General features: G+C 40.4%; 1 protein-coding gene across 6 annotated transcripts in view; it reads right to left on the bottom strand.

Annotated features, from left to right (window-relative positions):
• The window catches only part of DAB1 (DAB adaptor protein 1), a 1,249,170-nt gene that overhangs the window by 880,335 nt on the left and 347,282 nt on the right, over nt 1–21,553 (bottom strand). For all 6 annotated transcript variants that reach the window (XM_055349811.2, XM_063698321.1, XM_063698323.1 and 3 more), the window contains exon 2: nt 9,634–9,797. The gene's annotated coding sequence lies outside the window, so the exon portion shown is untranslated. The remainder of the gene's footprint in view (nt 1–9,633; nt 9,798–21,553) is intronic.

Genomic DNA, 21,553 nt, shown 5'->3' with positions numbered 1-21,553 from the left:
AGTAAACAAAGGTAGATGAGGCAAACAAAGAACATACCGAATGTCAGGATTTAGATGGGACTGCTGTATGATATTAATGAACCCAGAGATCTGGAGAAACCATGTCAAAGCTTTCCGAGAGAGACTGGGAACAGTACCTGGGGAACACCAAAAAGAGAGATGATAAAGAAGGGATGACAAGTCCCTACAGGCCTGGACCAAGTGCAACACAGAACAAGCAACAAGACCAAAAGAAAGCAGTGTGTCTTGTTAAGTTTCTTTGCAAGGCTTTAAATCAGCAGTGGCTTCCTGGCAGGGTGAGGCAGGGCTCCAACCATTACAGGTTACCCAGAAGCCACCAGAGAAAAACGGAGAAGGAAAGCCTTGAAGAATGAGCATCATCCCTGATGTGACGTGGTTGCCATAGAGACCACTCTAGACGGTAGCCAGGAAGGGCAGTGCCTGTCCTCAGAGCAGTTAACAAGCTATTAGACCAAACATGAAGGTGCCAGCAGGTGAGTAGAATGAAGCTGCTACATCACAGCTGTCTGTTTGCTAAGATCAAACAGAGGAAGAAACAGCCATAAATCAGCCAGGCCACTGCAGCCATTGAGTCAAGTTCAGGGGAGCATGACAAGATTTCTAACCTGTGAGTCAAAGCCCCGGGACCACGTCCCAGAGGTAGATGCTCAGAAGAGTGATGGTCACATTTTCCTAGACTGGCTTGAGGGTTCAAACAAGGTTAAAACAGAACAAAACTGGACCACTAGCAAACATACAGACAGTAACTAAGAATGCGGGAAATACAAGCTGAAGAGAGTGCAGGAAGGCAATAAATACAAGATTTCACAACGTGGTCCCAACATTCAGACAAAACTGAAGACACAGCAGGGATTTGTAGCAAGCAGGATACATGCTTCTAGAAACATTCACTGCTTAGTTTAAGATGGTGAACCCGGCTTTGAAACTTTCTCAGAGAATATGCTTTGGTTCTACTGGACTGCCTCTTCAGGAAAGTGTCCAGAGAGGGCAAGCTCAACTACCTACTGAATCTCCAAACTAAGCACTGAAGATAATCCCTCCAGATGAGCCATTTATTGTGTGGTTATGCCTGCTCTCTGAAGAGGTGTAAGGCCCCCTGGGTCCACTCTGCCATCTACAAGTATGTCTATTTGCACAGGTAGATGGTGACTTAATGCCCAAGTTCATTATGTCTGGTTCTTGACTACCTGGAGCCCTACCGCCTGTCTCCCCTCACACCTGAGCTATATTTAAAACACCACACCTTGCTGCCTTTGAACATGCTCTTTTTCAGCTTACAGCTCTTTTCAGCTCTTTTTCAGCTTTATCAATTTCTACCTTGCTCTACGACTAAGCTCAAGGACCATCTCATTCATTCATTCATCCACTCATTCATTCTTTCAACAAGAACTAAATGCTTCCCAAGTACCTGATATCTTCTGGGAGTCCTTCCTCCGTGCTTCCGTTATACCTGCACTTCCTGCTAATGAAACATACTGCTCTAGGACAGGAATGTTTATTAATGCGTGTCTAGCTCATTAGATTTTAGATTCCTTGAGGGCAGATTGTGTCTTGCTGACAGACTAGCATAGTTTTTAGAATTAAGCACATAGCAGGTGCTCAATAAATAATTATTAAAGGATGAATAAAAGAATAAATGAATGAACTGCATTTCAAATTCTATCCAGGTTGCCGTATTCTGAAGGGAATTCTCCAAGCCATCAAGTTGGCCTGGGACGAAATGTTCTCATGTGCATTACTTAATAAAAAGAGATCTGGGTCAAATGAAAAATTTAAAGTCAATATGAAATTGATCCTCATCAGCACTTTCTCCTCCAAACATATAGACAAAAGGACATTTCTGAAACATATATATTAGTGTTGCATTTTCTGCTCCACAGACTCAGCGATCGTTGTCACTGCTAAGTCCAGCTCTCATTAATTTATGGGGCATCCAGCATAATCAGCAACAGGCTTCTTGGCAGCATAAATCAGTGACCAGCCTCGAATTTGGGAAAGTCTCTAAGCTGGAAACGGAAGAATTTTCTTTCTTGCTCTTTTTTGTTAGAAGTCACTGAGCACTATTTAAACTAAGCTCAAGACCTTTAGGCTGAATGTTCAAGGACCCACCAAGTTCATCAGCCAACCTGTCCTCTTCAACTGTGCAGGGAAAGAGAATATAGGCAACCATAACACATCTGGATAGTACCTTCTTAGGAACTCCTGTTGCATCTTTACCCAGTTTAGTAGCCATATAAATAACGATGTCCCCAGAAGGATAAAAAAAGGAGGCAGCTGAGGAGAAAAACAAAATTCCCACTGGAAGAAACACGATGATATGAAAAAGCCAGATGTATCAGGTGTGACAATCTTGTGCACAGTACCTGGCACACATATGTGTTCATCACTTAAGGTGATTGTTGTGATGATCTGTTGAGGCTGGCTTCAGACAGAACAGGGAAAATGATTCAGGACTTCATGTTGAAGCAGCAGGGTGTGAAGTCACAGCGTCTCGGGCTGCATTTCCTTTTTTTCTGATTCTGTAGCGTTGCGCAGTGTCACAGCCTGAGTGCTCTCTCACCCAGACACATCTGACGGTACCCTATAATCCCTTTGCCTTCTATTATTTTGCTTGGATATTTGTCTTAGAACATTTAGTTTAGGATTTTTCACGTTTCTCCTAGTTGATATGCAGGCTGGACATACAGTGGGCCTCAATTGCTTAGAAGCCAAACTGAACTCACCAAGAAAAGAAGAGAGGAGAAACTTCTCAAGAGGAATATCTCCAAATTGCAGGTGAAGGTCACAGGGAAGAGATGCCTCTGGGCTAAAACTTCAGGTGGTCCTAGTAATGGCACTATGGGGATAGGGATAGGGATTGGAAATGAAGCATGGAGAGGATTATGAAAAGTTGCAGTGAGGAAGGGGCTTTATCCCAAAGTGCACCCCTCCAAGCTTGGTGGGAAGGGTCTAGGTGTGTGTGTATATATGTGTGTGTGAATATGTATGTATAGATATATGTATACATGTGTTCAATACTTGAAAATATGATTACATTTAGTGTCACACTGATACTATAAGGAAGGTATTATTTCTTTTACAAATGAGGTTCGGAGTGGTTAAGACACATGCCCAAAGCCACAGAGCTGGTTATTAGAAGAGCCAGGACTTGAACCCACTGCCCCAGTTTTGAATTTTTTAATCAGTTCAGTTGCCTAGTTTTGAAAGCCAACTAAAGTTAAGATTTGTACCCTCTGTCCCAGCTAAGGAAATTGTTGTGGGCGCCCTGAGTTTGCGTAAGTCTTGACCATTATGATACACTCTGTTCTCCACCCTGCAGCTCCCTCTCTGGATATGACACAATTCTAGGACATTCCCACACACACCCTTTGGCTGTTCCCACCTGAAGCACTTGGGATAATTAATTCTCTCCATTCTGAGTCAGTCCTAGTCCCAAGTCATTCTTCATTCTGCTTCACCTTTTAAAAATCCTAATTGATTTATTTTTTATAATTACAAAAGTTACACATACTCATCATTGTATCAGATTTAGAAGAACAAAATATAAAGAGAAAAATAAAAGCCCTTATTATGCTGCTATGTAGAGAGGTTCACTCTTAATATCTTAACGCACTGTCTTTAGTCTTTTCGGGTGGCTATAATTACACACCTAAACATATGTTTGGAACAAAATTGGAATCCGGTTGTATATAAAGCTCTGAAGCCTATCTTTATGTCCATATGTCAATAACAACATGAAAAATTCTTTAGAAATATGTTTTATTTAATGACTGCATTATTTAAGTGTGAAGAACTTCAGTAAAATCTTTTTCTTATTTTTGGAAATTTTGGTTGTTTGCCTTTTGTCAACATTGCAAGTAACGTGGAAACAAATTTTTATTCACAAATTTTTGTTATTTCTATTTTTAGGGTCGAATACCATAAGAGGAATTCTGGACTGAAGAGTTATGAAGTCATTTCAGACACTTCCGGACAATTTGTGTTAATTAAATTCTCACTGGTTGAGTTCCATTCTACACTGGAAGAGCATTTTTCCTGGAAAGGCTCCTCAAAATGGTAATAAACGGTAATTCTTTTAGATGATCTTGCATTTGTTTGAATGGGAACTGAGTTTAATCAAACGTGTTAGGAAGACTATGTCTGTTTCACTTTTTAAAATTATTTTGGATGGACACAATAATTATATATATTTATGGGGTACAGAGTGATATTTTGACACATGTATACAACGTGTAATGGTCAACTTAGGGTATTTAGCATATTTCTCACCTCAAACATTTATTATTAATTTGTGTTGGGAATGTTTAAAATCCTTTCTATCTGAAATGATGCAATAAAATATTATCTATAGTCACCCAACAGTGCTGTAGAACACTAGAAATTTTTTCTCCTATCTAGCTGTAATTTTGTATCCATTAGCCAAATTCACTATTTCCTCCTCCCTCCATCCTTCCCAGCCGCTAGTAACCACAGTTCTACTCTCCACTTCTATGAAATAAGCTTTTTTAGCCCCCACATACGAGTAAGAACATGTGATGCTTGTCTTCCTGTGCCTGGATTATTTCATTTAATATAATGTCCTCCAGGCTTATCCATTTTCCTGTGAATGACAGGATTTTGTTCTTTTTTATGGTTGAATACTATTCCATTTTGTATCTATATCTCATTTTTTATCCATTCATCTGTTGATGAACACTTAGGTTGATTCTGTCTTGGCTATAGTGAATACTGCTACAATAAACATGGGAGTGCAGACATCTCTTCATCTATGTCATTTTTGTCCTGGGCACATAGCTAAGCTACATTTACATTCCCCTAACAATTAAATTGGGCCATATAACTGAATTCTGGCCAATGGAATATGGGTGGAAGGGCTGTCTGCCATTTCCAGAAATGGTCCCTAAACATCTCCCAAGTATGATCTTCCTCTCTCTTTCCCCATCTTCAAAGACCTTAGAGGCTACATGTTGAAGATGATGGTGACACAGATAAGATGGGGAAACCCAGCTTTCTGAATGGTTGTATTAAGTATCATAATGAACTTTTTAAAATCATTTTGTTGGTTAAGGCTACTAGCACTACTCATCCTAACAAATACAGTGAGTATGTGATTTACTCACTCAAGGGTCCCCAAACTAAGAAGCCTCAGATGGCACTTTGTGTATCTAGCCATTAATCTATGGTTGGCCAGCATGCCCTTTCACAGAGGCCTGTGGGGATCTGGAGCTCCTAAAAATCAAGCCTAGTTTCCAGCACACAGTAGGGTTTATGTGGGTGTGGGCTTATGTGTATTTATGGAATGAATGAAACCTTACGAGAGCCCAGTGACTCCACCTGGCTGACACCTACGCAGGATTCACTCTGCCATTTGAAGAGGATCCTCCATTGGCCTCTGTCCCCTGCTGCAGTTAAGAGCTTCATCCCCAGAACAAGCCCATTGCAACTATATAAGGCAGCTGTACACTGCTTCCCCATCACAAAAGCCCAAACGCAGGGAACAGCCCTTCCGAACAGAGGCTGTTGCGCAGAGGAAAGTGGAGTTTCCCAACACAGTCATTTCTCTCCTCCTGCTGACGCTAATTACAGTTTGCTAAATGTAAACTGGTGAAACATTTCGCCCACCCAACAGTTCCAGAAATGGGCCCATTGTATTCATAGAAACCTAGGAAGAGAAAGCTGTTCCTCCTTCTAAGTCTTTTGTCTGTCTCCCCCTCCCCCCCACCCACCCAGTACCTTTGGCAAACACAGAGAGGTATGCTCATAGAAGAGGTGAGTTTGGAACTGCAAATCCTCCCACAGCCTCAGGACCTCTCTTTTGGTTGCCTGCTCTGCTACAAAGCTGGAGGTCTAAAGTGGAGGCGTGTAGAAGACACCGTCTGGCTGGTAGGGGGTCTAATTACATGTGTGTGCAGCCCTATGTGACAGTCTGGGAATGCAATTATACAACTAATTATATTGAAACAACAAACTTGAGCTTCCACGAAGGGCCCCCGCCCATAGAACCATCATGTTGTCATTTTCATACACTGTCATTCCTTTCTTCTGTTCTAGCTTCACTTGTTGACTCTTCTCACCCTATTAAAATCTTCCTCTTTTCAGGACACCATCAAGAGTCACCTCCTCAGTGAAGCCTTCCATGGTTTCATACCACCCATCCCTATCGGAATGAATGTATCCTTGTTCTCCGTTATCCCAGTATTTTGCCTGGCTTCTGTCACACTACTTTCAATGTCTATACCTCAGTTATCGAATCGAAAAACAAGAGTCATCAGTCTCTAAGGTCCTTGCAAGCTTCAAAACTTTATATTTTTGTCAATTACAACTGAATAAAGCTGAAAAACTTATTATTTATGGATACTTGCTAAAGCACCATATAACTCTTTCAGATAATTTAAAAGAATAATGTTTGCAAAAGACTCCAAATCAATGTATTAAATTGAAATCCAGTATCAAAACACCCATTAAAGTGCTCTTTTGAAATTGTACACTTTATATCAATAAAACTTCAAAATATAAAAAACTCTATTTTACTTGTTGAATTCTTAGGAATAATAACTAAACAGTTTTAAAATATTAGTAGAAAGACGGTGTCTTTGAAATAAGAAGAATGGAGTTGGAGCATAAGTTGCTTCTAGTTGAATGACCTGGGCATGATTTATCACGTCTTTGCACCTCAGTTTCCCTATCTGTAAAATGGCAGTAATGCTGACTTTACTTCACTAAGCTGTTGAGTAGATTAAATTAGACTGTGCACATGAAAGCACTTTATAAACAACAAAATACAGTGTTTGTATTAGTTAGAGTAATCAAAAGCCCCAAGTGAGTCTCTCCCTATCCTAAGGAACACTGCCACTACTGCTGGGTTAGACATCTCAGATTCTCAGAATCAGGCACAACAATATTCACTGTTTCTCTGTCTATAGAATAATGATCTTTCAATAAAAATCTCCAGAGACTTTCTAATAGTCATAATAACTTTAGCAACTCTTCAGTGGGTACCTACCTTCTGCTAAACATTTGCTAGGCATTTGCCACATAAACAGAAGGAAAGAATTAGCCAGGCATAGGGTCAAGGCCCAGATTTGCAAATAAATATTTATGTGATCTTGAGAGAATTGCTTCACTTTTTGAATCTTTGCTTCCTTATCTATAAATCAGATATGACAGTACCTATTATAAAGGATTATTTTGAAAATTAAAATGTGAAAACCCACTTAAACTATGCAGACACAATACGTGACATAGCAGGCACTCAACAAATATTAGCCCCTTTCTCTTTGAGCACCAAGATTCTAGAATTCCACAGTATAAAGCATTCGTACAAATAGATGTGTGGGGGATGATGGGTGGCTTCTAGCAGGGTGACGTCAGGGAAAGATTTAACCAGAATCTCCATTGCAATATCACATTGGGCCCCTGCACGTGTCTTTCACCCACTGTGCTCATCACCACAATATTTTACAGTGAACATTTAATTTGTTCTATAAAAGGAAAGATTATTCTCAATGATGCATGTGATAAATATGCTGGCTTTAAACCTTTTAGAAATATTAAAGGTTTTACAGCTCAATGTTTGACAGGCTTGATTAATCCCTTCCCCACAGAAATATTCAGGAAGATAGCTGTGGTTGGGTTTTAAAGCTCCAAGAGCGTTCTTTGATAAAGGTAAAGAAAACGTAAAGAGCCTTTAAAAAGAGAGATTCTTGTGCCACACAGAATAGACAAAGAATAGGAAGACCCAGAATGCTGCACAGTATGATAGAGAGTTGGAAGTCAGTGTGGGGGTGGGGTGAGGGGAAACAGTGCTTTAAAACCTCTCTCCTTTAGAGGAGTTTTTAAATGAAAGGCACACATCCAGCCTGTCCACAGGACATTAGTCTAAGAGTTTTCTTCTCTGCTGGATTCCAAAATGGACGATGTGGGAGGGGGCACAGGGCAGACCAATGACAGTACGAACATCAGAGAAGAATGAAATGGAATGTACCATGGCCCCTTCTCAGAGTCCTAGACTATGGAACAGCCTCCTACGTGCTTGTTCAGTTACCAGAGCTATTTCTTGCACAGACCTCTTCAATTCCCCCACTGGATTTTGAGCTCCTCTAAGGAAAAGGAAATATGTTTTGGCTAATTTTTCCCCTCAGCATCTAGCCTAGCTTTTGTACATAATAGGTGCCTCATAGGTGTTAAGCAGATAGAGTTGGCCTTTAATAAACCCTCTACAAAATTGTCTAATAACATAAGTAGTGAAAAAACTCCTACTTAAGAATGATGCTTACAAAATTACTAACAGATTCTACCTCCCTTCACCCCATGAAACAAAAGGAAACAGAGACAAAACCATAGAGACTTACTAGTAAAACCTCACTCAGCAAACACCTATTGAGCACTATTACCAACCTAGGTGAGCTGGACATGGTTTCCAGCCTCCTTGCCTGGTGAAAGAAACCTGTCAGCATTGTGGTAGCTACTATAATGGAAGCATATTTAGAAAACCATGTAAGACAAAGGAAGGTACACCGAACCCAGTTTTTTTGTCCATGGGAGATGCTAGAAAAAGCTTTGAGAATGAATGCCAGACACTGAAGCCGAATGTTCAAGGACAATGCAAAGAGAGATTAAGGAAGGATGTACACTATATCATGCATACAGTTTTGATCTGTGAACTTCCATTGCAACTCCAAACAGAACGCTTGCTCTGTTAATCAACCTCCCTCACAGAATCTCAGAGTGTCAGCCCACTCTGCTCTGAGGTTTTCTTTGATATCCAGGTCAATCTCTAATACCAACCCCTCTTCTATTTTTATGGAAGCATTTCCCAACAAGAACCACCAACATATTTGCCACAAGATATTATGGGGCAAAGGTGTAATTCAATTACGTGACTTAATCAATTCAAATGGCTAATGTACAAGAATCTCAGGACGTCATCCAGCTTTCAACTGAGGGCGAATAATTGTTCCATAATTTCTTAATTCTCCCACAAGACAGTTTAAATTAAAGGATGTCAATTTGCAAAGCCAGACTGCATTGTGTTCTTAAATTGGGCCTGAAATAGCCACACGATGAAGGGTAATAAGGCAGAGAGCACAACCCAGAGTGCCTGGTGCTGTGCAAAATTGTTTAATACGGTCAGACCCTTTAATCTTCATATCTATTGATGCAGAAAGCAGCATATTTCTGTCACTTATGATAAGAAACATTACTTTTTAAATTCCTTGGTGAGGCCTGCAGATCTTAGGCAGCCAAGATAGCAGGACTCTCTATTTCTGTTTCTGTGAACATTTCTTTTTTCCCTTAAATTGGTTTTATTCTAATCCATTTAGTCTCCAATCTAAGTCAGAGACAAGTAACCCTGAATGGAACCACACAGGAGGGGGACAAAGGCATGCACCTTTCAGTTCTTAGATTCCGCTGGCTACCGCCTCATTGAATAAGCCAGTGATTAAACAAATAATGAACCTTGGGGTATTAACTACAGAGAGGCAGTTCCAGAAAGGAAGAGTATTGGAGCCACTTTTGAAAGAAACAAAATCATGCTCAAATGTGGAGGAGAAGGTATTGGGAGGGGATGATTGGAACTGTTTTCATGAAGTAGCCAAGCATTTTACTCACCAGTGTCCTAGAAAACAGTTCAGTCAATGTGTCCAGGCTGGGTGGGGAGGATCCTGGCGAAAGGGGGGTGCCCAGGGTCTGGACTGAAGAAGCTGGATGATGTCTTCCCAAGATTGCCCGGGCCACGAGTCAGGAATCGTCATGGAGAGAAGCCAAGGAAATAGCTGCAATGAAAAAACGATGTCAATTTTGAAGGCAAACCGAAAGAGAAAGAGGATAAAGTACAATGGTCATCACAATGGGGTTTGAAGTGAATGGTTCAGGGTGAAGTGTATGATTTGAAAGTGTGCATGGTACACGTAGGGTAGGTGGTCATGGGGCACAGAGAGCCACATGACGTGTGCTGAGCTAAACAAAAGGGAACTTGTGAGGGTCTCTGTGCCTAGCACTGTGCTAGGCTATGGGAAGGACATGAATAAAAGCAAACATGCTCATTCATCTTTATTTTAAAATGTTGGACTAGGTTAAACATACACAGGCTAAAATTCAAAAGGTACAAATTGTATATTTTTCACTTGGATGAATCTATCTGTAGGATAAATACCTTAAAGCAGAATTATTGGATAAACAAAATGTATATTTTAAATTTTGATAGATATTGTCAAATAACCATTCACAAAGTTTGTACAATTTTACATGCTCTTCAGAAAATGTATAAAGGAATGCCTTTTCCATATCCTCATTGCTATAGTTTGGATGTTTGTCCTCCAAACCTCATGTTCAAATTTGATACCCAGTGTTGGAGGTGAGGCCTAATGGCAGGTGTTTGGGTCACATGGGTGGATCCCTCATGAAGAGCATGGTGCCATCCTCACAGTAATGAGTGAGTTCTCGCTCTGTTAGTTCCTATGAGAGCTGGTTGTTAAAAGGACCATGGCACCTCCCTCCCCTCTACCTCTTGTTTCCTCTCTAGCTGTGTGATCTTTGCACATGCTGGCTCCCTCTCCCCTTCCACCACGAAGGGAAGCAGTCAGAGGCCCTCCTCAGTAGCAGATGTTGGCATCATGCCTTCTGTATAGCCTGCAGAACTGTGAGTCAAACAAATCTCTTATCTTTATAAACTACCCAGTCTCAGTTATTCCTTTATAGAAACACAAACAGATCAAGGACAGAGCTAATCACAGATCTTTATCTCAATGGATGTTAGATTATAAGCCATAATGATGCTAATATTAAATGAATTATCATAGCATTTTAAGCATAGCTTTTAGTTTTTATACATACTAATCCATTTATTCCTAACAGCAAATCACTGATGTAGGTACTATTATAATTGTCATTAAAAAGATAAAGAAACAGAAGTATAGAGAATGTAGAAAAGTTGCTTGTGACCACAGCTATGAAGGGCAGAGCCAGGATTCTAGCCCTGGCACCCTGCAGTCCCTCGAAGTCAATACTCTTAACTGTTCGCTCTCATTTCAGGCAGTGGCTTATTATTGATGGTATATGTTATAACAGATACACACAAATAGGAAACCTGAGGGGTGTATGTGTGTACAGGAAATCAAACAGAGAGACCAGTTCTTTCTATTTTAATGAAAGCAGACACAGGCTATTAACTGGGGAAAGTTGGGCTATAGTGATTGATAAGCAGAACTCTAAAAAGAAAACATTAACAAAATATGTTCTTACTTTTTTTCTACCCCTTTCACTAGAAAAATTATTCTATAAATATTGATGATGTGTTAGAAAGTCAGAGCTGCAAAATTGAAAGTATGGTGTGGCCAAAAGCATATGGCACTTTAAGTAACACAGGCCTGAGTTCAAGTCCAAATTTAACTACTCTTGCTGGATTACCTGAGAAATATTACATTAATTATCTGAGCCTCATTTTCTTCAAAAGAAAAAAATGAGTCTATAATCCCAGGAAAAAGTTATGATGACTAAAACCAAAATACAAACAGTACCAATCACTCAACAAATATAATTAATTACAAGCAATTCTATCCTCCTGTTTAATCTTATTCTTTCTGCTTCTCCTTAAAGACCTCTGCTTTAATCAAATTAGTTTATTTACTTTTTTTTAAAACATAGTGGAATTTTCCAGTCAGCTTTCATCTCTGCATTCTGCTTTCTCTTGCTGAAATAATCCATTAAGGAGTCCAGGTCTACATCAAATGCTACCAACTCCAAATTTCTAAGTAGTGTTATAGCCTACTATTCTTTTTTTTTTTTTTTTTGAGATGAAGTCTCCCTCCATCACCCAGTGCAGCGGCATAATCTCGGCTCACTGCAACCTCTGCCTCCTGGGTTCAAGCAATTCTCCTGCCTCAGCCTCTGGAGTACCTGGGATTTTAGGTGCGCGCCACCGCACCCGGCTAATTTTTGTGTTTTTAGTAGAGACTGGGTTTTGCTATGTTGGCCAGGCTGGTCTCGAACTCCTGACCTTGTGATCCACCTGCCTCGGCCTCCCAGAGTGCTGGGTTACAGGCATGAGCCACTGCACCCGGCATATTCTGCTACTGTTAACACATTTATCATCATACCACCAGCAGTTAACAAATTCTTTACCATGTACCAGGCACTGTTCTAAGCCCTTCGTATACTTCATATCTCATTTAACATTTCATATCTCATTTAACACTCTCTGTAAGTCATAGCTGCTGCTGTTATCCCCTCTTAGTGTCATGAATGGCAGTCACTATTTGCATGTCTTCTCTGCACAGCTGGACTAAGGGATCTAAAGAGCAAAGATGCCATATTACACTGAAATATTAGTGTAATATTTAAACTTGTAGACTTTGGACTCAAAGAACCTGAGTTCTAGTCTTGGTCCTGATCCTACCAGCTGTGTGATATTTGGCAAGTTACTGAATCTCTCCAGGCACGTATTTTAATTTGTAAAAAGGAGTGCTGATAATACCTACTTCAAAGTGTCATTGTGAGGCTTGAGTCTGCAGATGTCAGAATTTGAAACAGTGGTTGGCAAATGGTAAGTCTAGAAAATGTCAGCTTTTATTACTTAAAAACATGCAGAAGGTTTTCAATAGGTGTTCATCACTACTTCGTTTTCTTTTTTTTATCACTACCTTACATATGCTATTCCCTCTGCCTTTACTGCCTCCTCCCACCCTCACACATCATTCTACTGCCAAATTGAAGAACTCAGGGTCTGGGACTTCAAGATCAGCTCCACTATATGCAAAGCCTTCTTTGGTAGTTTTCTTTCCAGGAAGAGCTTCTTCCATTGCACTGTCTATTACCCTTTCTACCCAGTTTTTTTGTACCACTCATCTCATTGAGCCTATGCTGCAATTCCTTATGGCAATTCCTGCTCAGAATTGTGGGCTCCCTGAACATGGGGACTATATCTTAATCCTTAATACTTAGCACACTACTGAAATAAGCCAGGTACTCATTAAGTGTCTATTAAATGAATAAATTGATGAATTAAACATAAATACCCGAATGATAACAGAAGTCACCAATTCTTAACTCACTACTGTATAATTTACTGAAAAGTCCTTCAATCTGCCAGTCAACGCATAGAAGAGACACTGTGCTAAAACTAAATGTTTTATAAAAATAGATGGGAAAGTTATGTAAGGAAGTAGTTGCATTCCTATCAGTCACATATTCACTCACCACACTGGCAAGCTATTGATGCTTTAGTGATAGACATTGCAAAATGATAGAACCACCAGTAATCTATAAACTCAAGACATTAACAGACTCTGTTTGCTGCTCAGATATAAGCAGAGCATTATGGAGAGAAGATAATAATTAACTCATAAGGAGAGGGGCAAGTAAACATTCTATTAAAAGGAGAAAAATCCCAAATGAATATAATCTCCTTCCATTACATTATGAGCATTAAAATTAATGGTGTTGGTTTTTCTGTGGTTTGGATAGTCATTGTATTTAACAAGCTGAAGTTAACTTCATAGGGAAAAAAATAAATTACATGTGCGGGTGTCTCAGGAAACTTCATTTTCTGAGTGAATAGCCAAGTTGATGCACATCACCAGAATGTCTGACAATCAGTTTTCCATACTGGTATGTTCTAAATAGGAAAAGAAACCAACTCTTCATTTAAATTATATTGCAAATCACTTCTTGCCTCCTGAATGGCATTCAGCTGCAGTAGGTGGCTTTCACTGCAGGGCCCCGACCACGACATTGGATGATTAATGCTAATTTGAAATGTTTTCTTTGAGGGGGGGATGGGCACACTATCTTGGTTCATATGAGGCTGAGGAAATTTTATGGTGGGTGACTGACTCAAAGGCCAACAGCATATTTGCCATCAGATAAAAATGCACATTCACAAACATACCGAGACAAGTCAATTATTCCCCGATTCACCATTCCCTAGGTCCCTTTGTGTAAAGAAACCTATTTATACTCCCCATCAGATGGATATACAGAATCACAGTAAACAAGCCCTCGATTCCACTGTTCTATATTGTATTTCCCAGGGCACCTTCCATTGTGGAAGTCATTAGTTTTGGTCTTTTTGTTCCCGATTTATCAAAACAGACATTTTGCTAGTGACTTCAGTTTTACTCCTAGACACCAAACAGTTAGAAGACACAATTTTTGGCCAATTGAAAAAAAGAAACTAAATGTGCTTTGCAATCTTTTGGTGAGGGCGACTAAGAATTTGTTCTTCTCTACCTTGATGACTAATTGATAGATAAATATAAAATCAGTGCTCAAAAGCTTATTCTTTCTCCCTTTCTTACTTTAATTGTTCAAAGAAACAAACCTATCCTTGTGTTTTATCACCAATAGAATAGACTTAAATCAGATAGTGTACAAATGAGAAAATTAATCTGCATCAACATCTGAAAAAATATATAAATTAAATTAATATGTGCATCATATTTTGCTTGTCAAATTAGTAATACTCTTTAAAAAGTAAATAATATTTAGTGTGGGCAATGGTTCTGGGGACAGATTCTCCTACACTCACTCCTCTGTGGGTAGCCCTGTTCCTAGGTGCCCATTCACAGGGAGCATGCCCATTGCACATTGGTGTCATTGATGGTAAGGAGTGTGTAACGGAGAGTTGGCAGTGCCTGAGTTCAGAACGTCTGTCATGGAATCCTGCCTCTAGCACATTTTACTGTATTATCCTGGGTGAGTTTCCTTCCTTTCACGAGCTTGAGTTTCCTACTTTTCTAGGTTGTGGTGAGTATTTGAGGTAAACTAACTTGCAGCATAGTGCCTGTCGTAAAGTAGGCACTCTATAATCAAGAACTATTACTGCAGTGTCCTTGAAACCTGTTTCTGCGCTTTCAGTGTTTTCCTACTATGCTGGGCATGATCATCAGTGAGTACTTGAGCTGTCGCTTATCAGTATATCTAACAGGCTAATTTATATATGCATAAATATCCAGTGTGCCATAGGACCATATTTTCTGTTATGTATGTAGAAGTCAGTGTGTTCCAATAGCTGAAAGCTAATTTCCACACAGGTCTTGACCTTTAAAATCATTGAATATGCTGTTCAAGTGACAGGATTCTTTCCATACCTGACACTGATTTGCAAAACTAGATATCTAAAAGGCTAAAACATATTTTTTATGAACAAGACAACAGTGTAACAAGCCTGGGAATATGTCATTAAGCCTGACTACAGCAAAGTCTTGGTGACTATCAAAGGACCAGCCTTCTGCCCTGTATGATCCCAGAACAGCTGAGGATCTTTATGCAGGGGAGCTATGGACAGGCCTCTGAGAAGAGCCCAAAGGCCCAGTGAGTATGAAGCACTCTGCACATAGATTGGAGAATTGGTTCTTAGACTGGCTGCATATTGGAGTCCCCTGGGGAACTTTATATATTAATGAAGTGCTGGCTCCACCCCAAACTAGTGAATCACAGTCTATGTGGGTGAGCTTGCACACAGGAAATTTTCTACAAGCTCCTCAGATTCGCAGATGGTAGCACAAACTGGGGAGGGGGCGGGGGAAGAAATCCCTGGAGTAGAGGAATGTTCTGATTGGCTGATGATCATTCAGAGCTGTGGGCTTTCTTCTCATAAGAAGGCTGAAAAGTGAAGAGGAAACACAGAATACAAGAAAGAAGAGATAGAAAGCAGGAAGAGTGGCATGGAGCCCACGGTCAAGTGGGAGGAGCAAGTGGTGATTAAGACTGGGGTGAGGGGTGCTTCCTGAGGACTCTGGAGAATCTTAGAGGTTTGAGTGATTGGAGTTAGGGGACTGGAGCCATAGCAGATCTGTAGTCTGGAAACGAGAGTTTGGACAACAGCCACACACATGCACACCATCTCTCCAGTCTTTGAGGGGGTAATACCACACCTGGAGAATAAAGTGTGGATAATCAGGAACGTGCATGTGGATAAATTGAGAAAGAGAGTCACTTCTGCCACTGGGTCTGTGACCCCAACTCTTCACCTCTAGCTAACCCATCTCTTTCATACCTCCATGCTGTCCCATTTTTTTTTTCTTTCTTCTCTTTTTTTGCTTTGCTTTTCTTTCTTTTCTTTTTTTTCTTTTTTTTCTTTTGGCTGGGTCTGCCTCTGTTGCCTAGGCTGAAGTGCAGTGGCACAATCTTGGCTCACTGTAGTCTTGAACTCCCAGGCCCAAACAATCCTCTTCCATCAGCCTCTCAAGTCACTGGGATTCAAGGCATGCACTACTATGCCTGGGTAATTTTCAAATTTTTGAAGAAACAAGGTATCCCTATGTTTCCCAGGCCAGTCCCAAACTCCTGGTCTCAAAGGATCTTCCCAAAGCTCTGGGATTACAGGCATGAGTCACCATGTCTTTCTATTTTCCGTTTTTTCACCTAAAAAGTTATTTTCTCCATCACCATGCAAAGACCATCAAATACTACCCCACGTAAAATCTTTCTTGATTTCTTCTGGCACAATGGACTGTATCTCTATTCAGTTAATGAGTATTTCTCTCTGAACACACTGTGCATTTTCATAGTCACAACTCATCACATTATATTAATCTGTGGCTTAAATATATGCCCTTGCCAAAGACTTCATGACTAAAACACCAAAAGCAATGGCAACAGAAGCCAAAATTGATAAATGGGATCTAATTAAACAAGAGCTTCTGCACAGTAAAAGAAACCATCATCAGAGTGAACAGGCAACCTACAGAATGGGAGAAAATTTTTGCAATCTACTTATCTGACAAAGGGCTAATATCCAGAATCTACAAAGAACTCAAATTTAAAAGAAAAAGACAAACAACCCCACCAAAAAGTGGGTGAAGGATATGAACAGACACTTCTCAAAAGAAGACATTTATGCGGCCAACAAACATGAAAAAAAGCTCGTCATCACTGGTCATTAGATAAATGCAAATCAAACCACAATGAGATACCATCTCACGCCAGTTAGAATGGCAATCATTAATAGTCAGGAAACAACAGATGCTGGAGAGGATGTGGAGAAAATAGGAACGCTTTCACACTGTTGGTGGGAGTGTAAATTAGTTCAACCATTGTGGAAGAAAGTGTGGCGATTGCTCAAAGATCTAAAACTAGAATTACCATTTGACCCAGCAATCCCATTACTGGCTATATACCCAAAGGATTATAAATCATACTACTATAAAGACACATGCACACGTTATGTTTATTGTGGCACTATTCACAATAGCAAAGTCTTGGAACCAACCCAAATGCCCATCAATAATAGACTGGATAAAGAAAATGTGGCACCATGGAATACTATTAAGCCATAAAAAGGATGAGTTCATGTCCTTTGCAGGAACATGGATGAAGCTGGAGGCTATCATTCTCAACAAACTAACACAGGAACAGAAAACCAAACACCTCATGTTCTCACTCATAAGTGGGAGTTGAACAATGGGAACACACAGACACAGGGAGGGGAACATCACACACCGGGGCCTGTCAGGGGGTGGGGTCTAGGGGAGGGATAGCATTAGGAGAAATATTTAATGTAGACGACGGGTTGATGGGTGCAGGAAACCACCATGGCACGTGTATACCTAGGTAACAAACCTGCACGTTCTGCACATGTATCCCAGAACTTAAAATATAATAAAACAAAACAAAACAAAATACATATGCCCTTGCAACTGCATTCTCAATCCTTAGTGTTTTTCTATGTTATCTTTGGTCTCTGCTGCAGCACGCAGCACACAGTATAAATTCGATATTTAAAAACAAAAACAGAGCCTATAGCACTATAGTAGACATCTATGAGGTTAGTCTGAATAGCATCCTTTTCGTAGTTTAGAGAATCGTCCCACCTAGCCCGTCCTATGGGATTCTGCAGGTCCTATCAATCACAGCGACTTTGAGTAGCAACTTTCTAAACTTGAGTCTTCTGTCCAAACCTTCCCAGAAGGACCTCTTCACTCACTCACCCCATGGAATTAGGCACATCTGATAGCCTTTGCTTACAATCAGATGATAATGATAATAGCAATTAATGCTTTTTGAATACTTATGATGACCCAGGCACTGTTCTAAGTGCTTTTCATTTATTAACCCATTTAATCAGCACAACCCCATGACATAGGTCACTATTAATATTATTTTTAAGCAAGGAAACTGAAGCACAGAGAAGTTAATAACTTATCCAGGGTCACTCAGCTGGTAAATAGTGGAGTTTGGCTTAAACTCAGGCAAGTTGTCTCTGAAGTCTGTTCTTTTTTACCTTATTCTACTCTCAAAGATTCTCACCTGATAGTCTCTTTGTGCTTCTTCAGCTATTTTTGTTTTCTTCTATTCTAACACGTACAATACATTGCAAGAGACTGTTTACTTGCTAGTCTCTCACCACTAGACAGTGAATTCCTTGAGACTGAGACCCTGTCTGGTGTCTGTGAATCCCAGGAACCCTGGACAATTCCTGACAGGCAGTAGAGATAAATCATGTATTTCCAAACTGTTGAAACTGCAGAAACATTCATAGAACTTAGCAACTTTTCCAACCTTCTCTGGCAACAATTATTTTATTTCATTGGTTCTCCAACTTTAATTAGCACAGAATCATCTAAATGGCTTGTTAAAACATGATTGCTGGGCCCCACCCCCCACCCCTAAAGTTTCTGCTTCAGTAAGCCTAGGGTGTCACCTGAAAATGTGCATTTCTAGCAAGTTCCCAGGTGCTGCTGTGATGCTGGTCTGAGTGAATATTGCAGAGAGATTCACAAAGGTAAACACCCTGCTTTATTTAATCCTCACAGTCATCTTTCTCAAAAGATACTAAGGTGCTCAAGAGAATATTATATTTCAGGGGCAGATATGAATAGCTCTGGGACTAAAGGGGATTTTAACCTTTCCTGTTCAGGAGCCTGAAAGAAGCATATAATACATATCACAGTCATTTACTAACAACCCAGTCAGAGGCTGGCTTTATTTTCTAGGGGAGAAAATACGGAAATCATGTAAGTTAGCAAATGACATTTAGAGCATAAGCCAAAATCAAATGGTGTATTTTTTTGTTCTAGATACTCCAGAGGCAACTCAATCGTCAGTGTACTGTGTACTTTTCACTGGAATTCTCTGTGCCTGGCCATCAGGATACAGTGAGAAGCCAGGCAGCCCTGGTCCCTGCCCTCAGGAAGCATACAGTCTATCAAGAAAGGCCAGCAAGAGACAAGTAAACATATAAAGAAATAAAATAATTAAGATCAGGAAATGCTGTAACAAGGAAATAAACTGCATGCTAAAGTACAGAATAGTGGGGTGGCAGGGGTGTTGTAGCAAGTAGCTAGTCAGACATAAACAGTGCAGGAAAGGCTCCCGCCACCACCAGGAATGTCAGGAGACCATCAGGTGATGGTCAGGAGGTTGTTAACTGTCTCTCTGAAATAATAATTGGTTGCAGCCAGTGCCAGGGAAAGGCAGGCTCTCTATAGATAGGAAAAACCTGAAACTGGTGATCAATACCTTTGTGATAAGATCTCAGGAGTTGTTTGAGAGGGCTCACACCTGAGCACTAAGAGGCAAAATGGCAGCGTTTTAACTTGTATACAGCCTCCTAGGGACATCCGGCTGGGGAGGGAAGAACGCCTCAACTGAGCATGCATATAACTCAGTAAACACACTGTGCATGCTCTCCCAAGCACTAGCAGGCCACTGCGCATGTGGGCAGCCAACCCCAAGGGAAGAATCAGGGGAGAAGGGACACCTGTCCCCGGAAGTATGCCAATGTATAAGACCCCAGGTTGAAAGGTCAAACCCCACATGTCTCCTTCAAGTTGCCCACTTGGGCCTCTTCCAAGTGTACTTTCCTTCCTTTTGTTCTTGCTCTAAAGCTTTTTAATAAACATTCACTCCTGCTCTACAGTTTGCCTCTGTCTCTCCTTCGGCTTTCTGTCCCTCAGTCAAATTCTTTCTTCTAAGGAGGCAAGAATTGACATTGCTGAGGACCTGCATGGATTTGCCACTGCTAACAGGGGGAGATATGGTATGTGCTCATTTTAGGTAGGGAGGTTGCTGGAGGCCTCTTTAAGGAAGTGACATCTTAAAACTGATCCCACAAAGATGAGAAAATGCCAACCTCCTGAATCACCAGGAGAGAATATTGCAGAAGGATTCACAAAGGTAAACACCTTGGTCTTTAAAGGAGCTTGGCATGCTTTAGAAACCTAAGGAAGCCGACGTGCTTGACACATGGTGTGAGGTGAGCCTTGTTCTTCACAGGGAAGAGTCTGGATTGGATTCTTAGTGCAATGGGAAAAAAAACTCAAAGGGGTTAAGCAGAAGTATCATATCTGATTTGCATTTGAAAAGATCACCCTGGCTGCCCTGTGGAGAAAGGTTTGTAAGGGGCAACAGCAAAAGGGAAAGGATCAGTCAGGAGTTAATTTTGCCATGCGCTGTGAAACATGAAACACGAAACACCCAAGGGTTTGTAGGGGGTGGGAGAGGGAAGAGGTTTATCAGCTGCACCAATTAAAACTTTACAGCCCATTCAAACGATCCACTCACATCACACAATTTAAAGACAACATACATAAATTGGTCTGAGCAAACTGTAGCAAATTGCTACAATGTAGACATACAGCTCCCCACAAAAGTTTGTGAAAGGCCTGCAGTGCTCATACCTGTATGGCTGTATATAATCCTGAAAGGGGAAGATTAAAATGCACAGTAGCCCTTTGAAAGCTAAAAAAAAAAGTAGATAGTGAAGGACTGGTTTTCTTTCTTAAAAAATAAGTCCTTTTCAAGTTATAAATGATATTCAAGTCTAATGGGTAACTATGGGTAACAATGGCCAACACTTATGTAGTGCGTGTGTGCCAAATCCTGTTGTCCAAGGCTGTGATGCATATTTACTAATTTTATCCCCAGGTCAGACCTATGGGGGTAAACACTATGATTTCATTATCCTAATGTGACAGATGAAGAAGCTGAGAGGCTAAGTAATTTGCCCAAGGTCACACAGCTAGTTAATGTTGGAATTAAGGCTTGAAATCAGGAAGTCTGGCTACAGGGTTGTGGCCTTAACCATCACATTATTGCCTCTAGATATTCCAGAAACAACTAAATCAACCATTAGTGTATTGTGTACTTTTCACTGGGATCTCTGTGCCAGGCACTCAGGATACAGTGAGGACCCAGACAGCCCTGGTCCCTGCCCTCAGGAAGCATACAGTGTAGCAAGAAAGGTTGACATATTCATAAAATAAGAAGTAACTACTCATTGAGAGGGAGACTCCCACATTTTAAACTTTTTTGTATTCCTAGAATAATTCCTGGCACAGTAATCTAGTTTGGACAATGAGCTAATATTAAATACAGAGCTTCACTGCCTGCCATTATGGAGTAAAGAATAGAATCAAAATCAGAGAAAGGTACTGAGTTCCAAAATAATATCCTCATACCAATGGTGTATGCACACACAAATATGCATACTGCTGTTTTTAAAAATCTCTGCAGAATTTCAACAAAATGTTATATAACTTTACAGCCTGTGAAAGAGCTATCAAAACCCAGTTTTCCTAAAATAAAAGAC

This window comes from Gorilla gorilla, chromosome 1 (assembly GCF_029281585.2).
Source record: "Gorilla gorilla gorilla isolate KB3781 chromosome 1, NHGRI_mGorGor1-v2.1_pri, whole genome shotgun sequence".
Lineage (NCBI taxonomy): Eukaryota > Metazoa > Chordata > Mammalia > Primates > Hominidae > Gorilla > Gorilla gorilla.
This window is presented reverse-complemented; position numbering and strand designations above follow the sequence as displayed.